The sequence below is a fragment of the Apodemus sylvaticus genome, chromosome 6 (assembly GCF_947179515.1).
Source record: "Apodemus sylvaticus chromosome 6, mApoSyl1.1, whole genome shotgun sequence".
NCBI lineage: Eukaryota > Metazoa > Chordata > Mammalia > Rodentia > Muridae > Apodemus > Apodemus sylvaticus.
In genome coordinates, this window is record NC_067477.1 from 91,664,173 (window position 1) to 91,672,060 (window position 7,888).

Genomic DNA, 7,888 nt, shown 5'->3' on the forward strand with positions numbered 1-7,888 from the left:
TGAAGCCACAGTTATGCTGATACCAAAACCTCACAAAGACCCAACAAAGAAAGAGAACTTCAGACCAATTTCGCTTATGAATTTAGTGCAAAAATACTTAATAAAATTTTCACAAATCAAATCCAAGAACACAGCAAAATGATCATCCATCACGAACAAGTGGGCTTACATCCCAGGGATGTAAGGATGGTTCAGTATGTGGAAATCCATCAACGTAATATACTACATAAACAAACTCAAAGAAAAAAACATGTTCATTTCATTAGATGCTGAAAAAGCACTTGACAAAATTCGGCATCCCTTCATGTTAAAAGTCTTGGAAAGATCAGGAATTCAAGGTCCATACATAAACATAGTGAAAGCAATATACAGCAAACCAGTAGCTAACATCAAACTAAATGCAGAGAAACTTGAAGCAATCCCACTAAAATCATACTAGACAAGTCTGCCCACTCTCTCCATATCTATTCAATATAGTACTTGAAGTTTTAGCTAGAGCAATTAGACAACAAAGGGAAGTCAAAGGGATACAAATTGGAAAGGAAGAAGTCAAACTATCACTATCTGCAGATGATATGATAGTCTGTGTGACCCCAAAAACTCCACCAGAGAACTCCTAAACCTGATAAACAACTTCAGTAAAGTGGCTGGATATAAAATTAACTCAAACAAATCGGTAGCTTTCCTATACTCAAAGGTTAAAAAGCCTGAGAAAGAAATTAGAGAAATGACATCCTTCGCAATAGCCACAAAAATATAAAGTAAGTATCTTGGTGTGACTCTAACCAAACAAGTGAAAGACCTGAATGACAAGAACTTCTAATCTCAGAAGAAAGTAATCGAAAAAGACCTCAGAAGATGGAAAGATCTCCCATGTTTATGAATCAGCAAAATTAATATAGTAAAAATAGTCTTCTTGCCAAAAGCAATCTACAGATTCAATGCAATCCCCATCAAAATTCCAACTCAATCCTTCACAGAGTAAAAAAGTCATTTGGAATAACAAAAATCTCAGGATAGTGATCAACAATAAAAGAACTTCTGGGGGAATCACCATCCCTGACCTTAAGCTGCATTACAGAGCATTGTCTTAAAACTGCATGGTATTGATACAGTGACATGTAGATCAATGGAATACAATTGAAGACCCAAAAATGAATCCACATACCTACGGTCACTTGATCTTTGACAACGGAGCTAAAACCATCCAGTGTAAACAAGACTTGTGAAAGATGCAAACTGGTCCATTCTTATCTCCCTGTACAAAGCTCAAGTCCAAATGGCTCAAGGATCTCCACATAAAACCAGATACACTGAAGCTAATAGAAGAGAAAGTGGGGAAGAGCCTCAAGCACATGAGCACAGGGGAAAATTTCCTGAACAGAACACCAATGGCTTATGCTCTAAGATCAAGAATCAACAAATGAGAACTCATAAAATTGAAAAGCTTCTGTAAGGCAAAGCACATTGTCAATAGGACAAAATGGCAACCAACAGACTGGGAAAAGATCTTTACCAATCCTACATCTGATAGAGGGCTAATATCCAATATATACAAAGAATTCAGGACGTCAGACCCCAGAGAACCAAATAACCCTATTAAAAAATGGAGAACAGAGCTAAACAGAGAATTCTCAACTGAGAAAATGCTAATGCCTGAAAAGGACCAAAAGAAATGTTCAACATCCCTAGTCATAAGGGAAATGCAAATCAAAACAACTCTGAGATTCCATCTCACACCAGTCAGAATGGCTAAGGTGACAAAAACTCAGGTGACAGCAGATGCTGGTGAGGATGTGGAGAAAGAGGAACACTCCTCCATTGTTGGTGGGATTGCAAGCTGGTATAATCACTCTGGAAATAAGTCTAGCAGTTCCTCAGAAAATTGTACATAGTACTATCTGATGACCTAGTTATATCACTCTTAGGCATATACCCAAAAGATGCTCCAACATTGAGAACACATATTCCACTATGTTCATAGCAGCCTTATTTATAATAGCCAGAAGCTGGAAAGAACCTAGATATTTTTCAGCAGAGGAATGGATACAGAAAATGTGGTACATTTACATAATGGATTACTACTCAGCTATTAACACGATGAATTCATGAAATTCTTAGGCAAATAGATGAAATGAGAAAACATCATCCTGAGTGAGGTAACCCAATCACAAACACACATGGTATGCACTCACTGATAAATGGATATTAGCTCAAAAGCTCTGAATACCCAAGATACAATTCATAGACCATATGAAGCTCAAGAAGAAGGAAGACCAAAGTGTGGATGCTTCGGTCCTTCTTAGAAAGGGGAACAAAATACTCACAGGAGCAAATATGGAGACAAAGTGCAGAGCAGAAACTGAAGGAAAGGCCATCCAGAGACTATCCCACATGGGGATTCATCCCAGATACAGTCACCAAACTCTGAAACTCTGAAACTGAGAAAGGCTTGCTGAAAGGAGTCTGATACAGCTGTCTCCTGAGAGGCCCTGCCAGAGCCTTACAAATACAGAGTCAGATGCTTGCAGCCAACCATTGCACTGAGTGTGGGGTCCCGAATGGAGGAGTTAGAGAAAGGACTTAAGGAGCTGAAGGGGTTTGCAACCCCATAGGGAGAACAACAATATCAACCAACTAGACCCTTGAGAGCTCCCAGTGACTAAACCAAGGGACCAAGGAGTACACATGGCTCTAGCTGCACATGTAGCAGAGGATGGCCTTGTCAGGCATCAATGGGAGGAGAGGTCCTTGGTCCTATGAAGGTTTAATAGATGCCCCAGTGTAGGGGAATCGAGGGCAAGGAGGTGGGAGTGGGTGGGTGGTTAGAGGAACACCTCCATAGAAGCAGGGGAGTGGGGGGACAGGAGAGGAGGCTTATGGGAAAGGGGGAAACCATGGAAGGGGATAACACTTGAAATGTAAATAAATTAAAATAATTAAAAAAATGACCATGGGAACTTTTGAAGTTAGACTTGATAAATATATTTGCTATATGATATTGCTACAAGACTTTAGGAGGGGAGGTCAGAGAGTGGAATGTGCTGGTTTGAAAAACTGAAAACTGAAAGGTCAGCAGAAGGAAACACAGACTTGGGAACCAGACACTTAAGACAATGTAGGCCTTTATTGGGGGTGGGATCCACAGTGGGGGGAGGGGTATTGATGCCTTGATTGTGGTGTCTCTTCACAATTCTTTAAATTCTTTAAATTGTGAGGTGTCACCTCACAATTCTTTAAATACAGTTCTTGAACTACTAGCCGAAGCAATAATGAAAGAGAAAGAAATAAAATGCATATAAATAGGAAAGGAAAAAGTCAATTTATCTATATTTGCAAGCAATGTGATCCTACACTTAAAAGACATACAAAAACTAATAACTTCTGAAAATTTCAATAATGAACATTCTAAGAACAAAGTCAGAAAAACAAGCCCATTTGTAGTACCCTGAGGGGCGGAAATCTAGGAATAAACCTAACCACAGAGATGAAAGCCCTCTACAGTGAAGAAATTAAGAAAGACACTAGAGAATAGACAGGCTTCCCTCATCCACGCACCATCAGAACACTGTGAAATGCTATGCTACTGAAAGCAAGCCACACGCTCAATGTAATCTCCTGTAAAAGTTCAACAACATTTTTCATAGAAATAGAAAAATGTGCATGAGAAATCACAAACATCCTGTTTAAAGAAATGTATAAAAGTACCTGATGTACTGTATTCTACAGAACCACAGACACAAAATCAGCACGAACCAGCATGGAAACAGAAGCAAAGATAAATACAGACTAGAGGACTCATGAGCTGAAGCTATCTGGTTTTCTAATAAAGGTGAGAAAAAAAAAACTGTCTTCAGCAAATGGTGCTGGGAAAATGGAATACCTATCTAGAAAAAACACATTTTGCTCCTCACAAAAGTCAATTCAAAATAGACCAAAGATGAAGTCATGAAACCTAGAAGTTGCAGGAAATACTTCAAGATGCAACCTCAGTAGCTCGGGCAAGGACCTCAGTGGTCTAGAAAGAAAGAACAAGAAAGGACAAATGCGATTATATGAAATTGAGTAGTTCCACACAGCAAAGCAAACAATGGTGTGAAAAGATGGAATGAAAGGAAGCTGTCTTCATCTGACAGGGGATTAATACCCAGAGTTTATAACAGATAAAAATCTAATTAATAAGTAAACAAAATAATTAATAAGAGGTTCTGAAAACTAAAAAAAAAAAAAAAAACCGTCAGTAAGTATTTGAAAATGTGTTCAACATCCTAGCCATCTGGGGAATGTAAATTGAAGCTAAATTGGGATTTTGTCTCACCTAAGTCAGAATGGCTAACACTAGAAAATCAAACAATAGTAGATGCTGGTAAAGATGCAGGAGGAAAAGGAACTGTTCTCCTGCTGGCGGAAAATGTAAAAGAGAAAAAATGCTATGGAAATCAGTGCAGAGATTCCTCAAAAAACTACAAATAGCACTAGCCCAGGATACATCCATACCAAGCTTCAGTATATGCCCATGAGAATCTGAGCCAGCACACCACAGAAGTAGCGACATGCCCATGTTTATTATGTCAGTATTTAGTCAAGTTATAGAATCAACTTAGGTGTCCATCAACAGATGAATGGATACTACTCAGGCATAAATAAGGAATAAGCATATCCTTTTCAGAGAAATAGATGGATCGATCAGAAGGCTATCATGTTAAGCAAAATAAGCCAAACTCAGAAAGACAAATATTACATGTACTTTTTTTATCATATGCAGAATCTAGACTTTAAAATAGTAAGACTGCAAAGTAGAGAGTATTTGGGAAGAGTAAAGAGACTGTTGGAAAGAAGAGTTTGGACAGAAGAGGGTAATGAGGAGGGATGAATAAAATCAAAATATATAATATGCGTTTAGGAGAATATCATAATGGCACACATTATTTTGTATAAAAAAGAATATACACTAATAAAAAAGAGAAGAATGCATCCAGGCCTGTCAAATGGGTCATTTGGAAAACAGCCTGCAGCATCCCTGTGAAGTTACTGAAACCTAATGCTGTATACTAGACGGTGTGTATACTCACGCTGCAGCCCTAATCCTCAGTGTTGCTCTATTTGGGAATAGGGCCTGTGGTTTATAAGGATTGAATGGGGTCATAAGAGGAGGGCACTGATCTATCAGGGCCGTGCCTTTTGACACTGAGAACATCAGGATCAAAATGGCAGCATATCTAACCCATTTTGAGAACAGGGTATGTTTGCATCAGAGAGACAATGGGCTCCAGCCCTCAACAGGACGCAGACTGCCACTAGCCTTGGGGTTTTGTGTTTGTTTGCTTCTTTTTAGTCTTCTTTTTCCTTTATTTTAGGACAGAGGAGTTTGCCAGGAGGGTAATATGCAGCGGAGTGGTCCCCAGGAGAGGCCTGGAAAAGAACACAGAAGAACCAGAGACAAAGGCATGGCTGTCACAGCCTCATGGTCCGTCACTTCATCTCCCTCAAAAGTGATTCCAATACCCAAAATTCAAGAAAACAAAACATTAAAGATGTTTCTGGCTTTCCAAAAGTTCTTTGGAAGCCAACTCCCCCAGGGCCAAAAGTCTCTACATGACAAGTTCCCTAAGTCCTCTGACACCCGCCTTCTTTAGGCTGTGTTTTCGTTCTTTCCTTAAACCCTGGGCTCTGTCCAAACCGAAAGGTCAGCAGAAGGAAACACAGACATGGGAACCAGACGCTTAAGACAGTGCTGGCCTTTATTGGGGGTGGGGATCCACAGTTGGGTGGGTATTGATGGCTTGCACACTGGGGTAGCCATAGGGCAGAAGGAGGAGCTGGGGAAGAGATCAGAAGTTTCCTTTTCTAGTTGGCTGTTGTCCATTCCTAAGGGTGATGGCGAGACATCACTTAAAGAGTGTTAAATGACTGGACAACATCTTTCCTGGTAGCCATTACTAAGATCCATGGAACAGGGCAGTTAAGAGTCTAGAGCAGTGGTTCTCAACCTTCCTAATGATGCAACCTTTTAATACAGTTCCTCATGTTGTAGTGACTCCACCAACCATAAAATTATTTTGTTGCTATTTCATAACTGTAATTTTGCTGTTATGAATAGTAATGTAAGTACCTGATAAGCAAGATATGTCATATACAACCCCTGTGAAAGGATCATGTGACCCAAAGGGGGGTCGTGACCCACAGGTTAAGAAACACTGATCTAAAGACACAGGTTATTTTACTTCTAGGAATCAAATGACTGTCGTTACTGGAGTTGTCACAGTTCAACCAAAATGGAGGAGTTTACAAACGGGCATGGCCCTGCCTCACAAAAGGCCGTCTCAAAGGGCCCGTGAGCCGCTTTGCCCTTTTCCTGTTAGTGAAGCCTGAGTTTCACTCACAGTCTCTACTCAACTGTTCTAGCATAAGAAATAAGTGGGGAATGAGGAGGCAAGCCCAAGGGTTCTTCATGACCCTGTAACGTCAGTAACTCCTTTCTCACACGCTCTTCCACGTCACCTTTGACAGGAATGAAGAACAGGGTGTGTGTGCTCCTGGCTAGGACACAATGTACGAGTTTCCCAGCCTCACACTCCATAGCACTATGCTCCTTGATGCCAACAGGATTGAACTCAATGGCTTCTTACCCTGCGTGCGTCACCACAGGAAATGTGGGACTCGCAGGTGAGCCTACAGCTTTCCATGAGCCACCTTCCAAAACACACCCTCACACACATTCTCTCCTTCCATCCCCTCCCCATCTCCCTCCCTCTCCCCTTCTTTCCCTCCCTCTCCCCTTCTCACCCTCCCTCTCCCTTTCTCTCCCTCCACCTCCCCTTCCCTCCTTCCCCCTCCCCTCCTCTCCCTCCCCTTTCCCTCTCCCTCCCCCTTCTCTCCCTCCCTCTCCTCTTCTCTTGCTCCCCCTCCCCTTCTTTCCCTCCCCTCCTTTCCTTCCCCTTTCCCTCTCCCTCTCTCCCTCCCTCTCCCCTCCTCTCCCTCTCCCTCCCCTTCTCTCCCTCCCTCTCCCCTTCTCTTGCTCCCTCTCCCCTTCTTTCCCTCCCCTCCTTTCCTTCCCCTTTCCCTCTCCCTCTCTCCCTCCCTCTCCCCTCCTCTCCCTCCCCCTCCTCTTCTCTCTCCCCCTTCCCTTCCCCCTTCCCTCCTCTCCCTCCCCAATGCCTTTTTACCTTATTTTTCATTTAACCCTCAGTGAGCATTTGACAAACCATGTTTTATTTTCCCGTATTTCTCTATTCCCAGCCTATAAACGTAGGAATTTAGATCTGTTGTGTCCACTGCTCTCTTTGTGGTGCTGGTGCTGTGTAAGATTATGTTTAATAAATAATTGCTCAATCAACAAATCCCCAGGACCAGTTTTTAAAGTCTGAAAATAGACATTATAAAGTTCAGCTCAAGTCTTAGAAGACAAGAGCAAAGAAATATTGGTGGCAAGAAATCGTAGCTAGCAGAAACCTTGAAGAGTGGAAAGCTCAGACCTTTCAAAAATACCATCTAGCATTTTAAGCAGGGCACAGAATGCCCAGGCACAGACAAAAGCAAAAAACTAAAACATATTTTGAAGCAGGAATGGAAACAACTTTGTACTGTTGATGCAACATTCAAGGTACAATTTAATTACCAAAAACCTACACCGGGGATGTTGGTCACCCACACTCAGGTGAAGAAGCAGAAGCAGTGGACTCAGCTAGCCTCAGGGACCCACAATTCCTGAGTAGGCAGCTTTCACACACACCTGATCATATTGGCTCAAAACCCCATGTCCTTTCCTCCCCTGGGCTGGCCTGCCCAAACTTGACACACCCAGACTGTACATTTGATTTTCTGGTAGAGTCTATTTCTCCAAGTCCCAGATAACAACAGGGTCAATTCATTCCCAGTTATACATTAA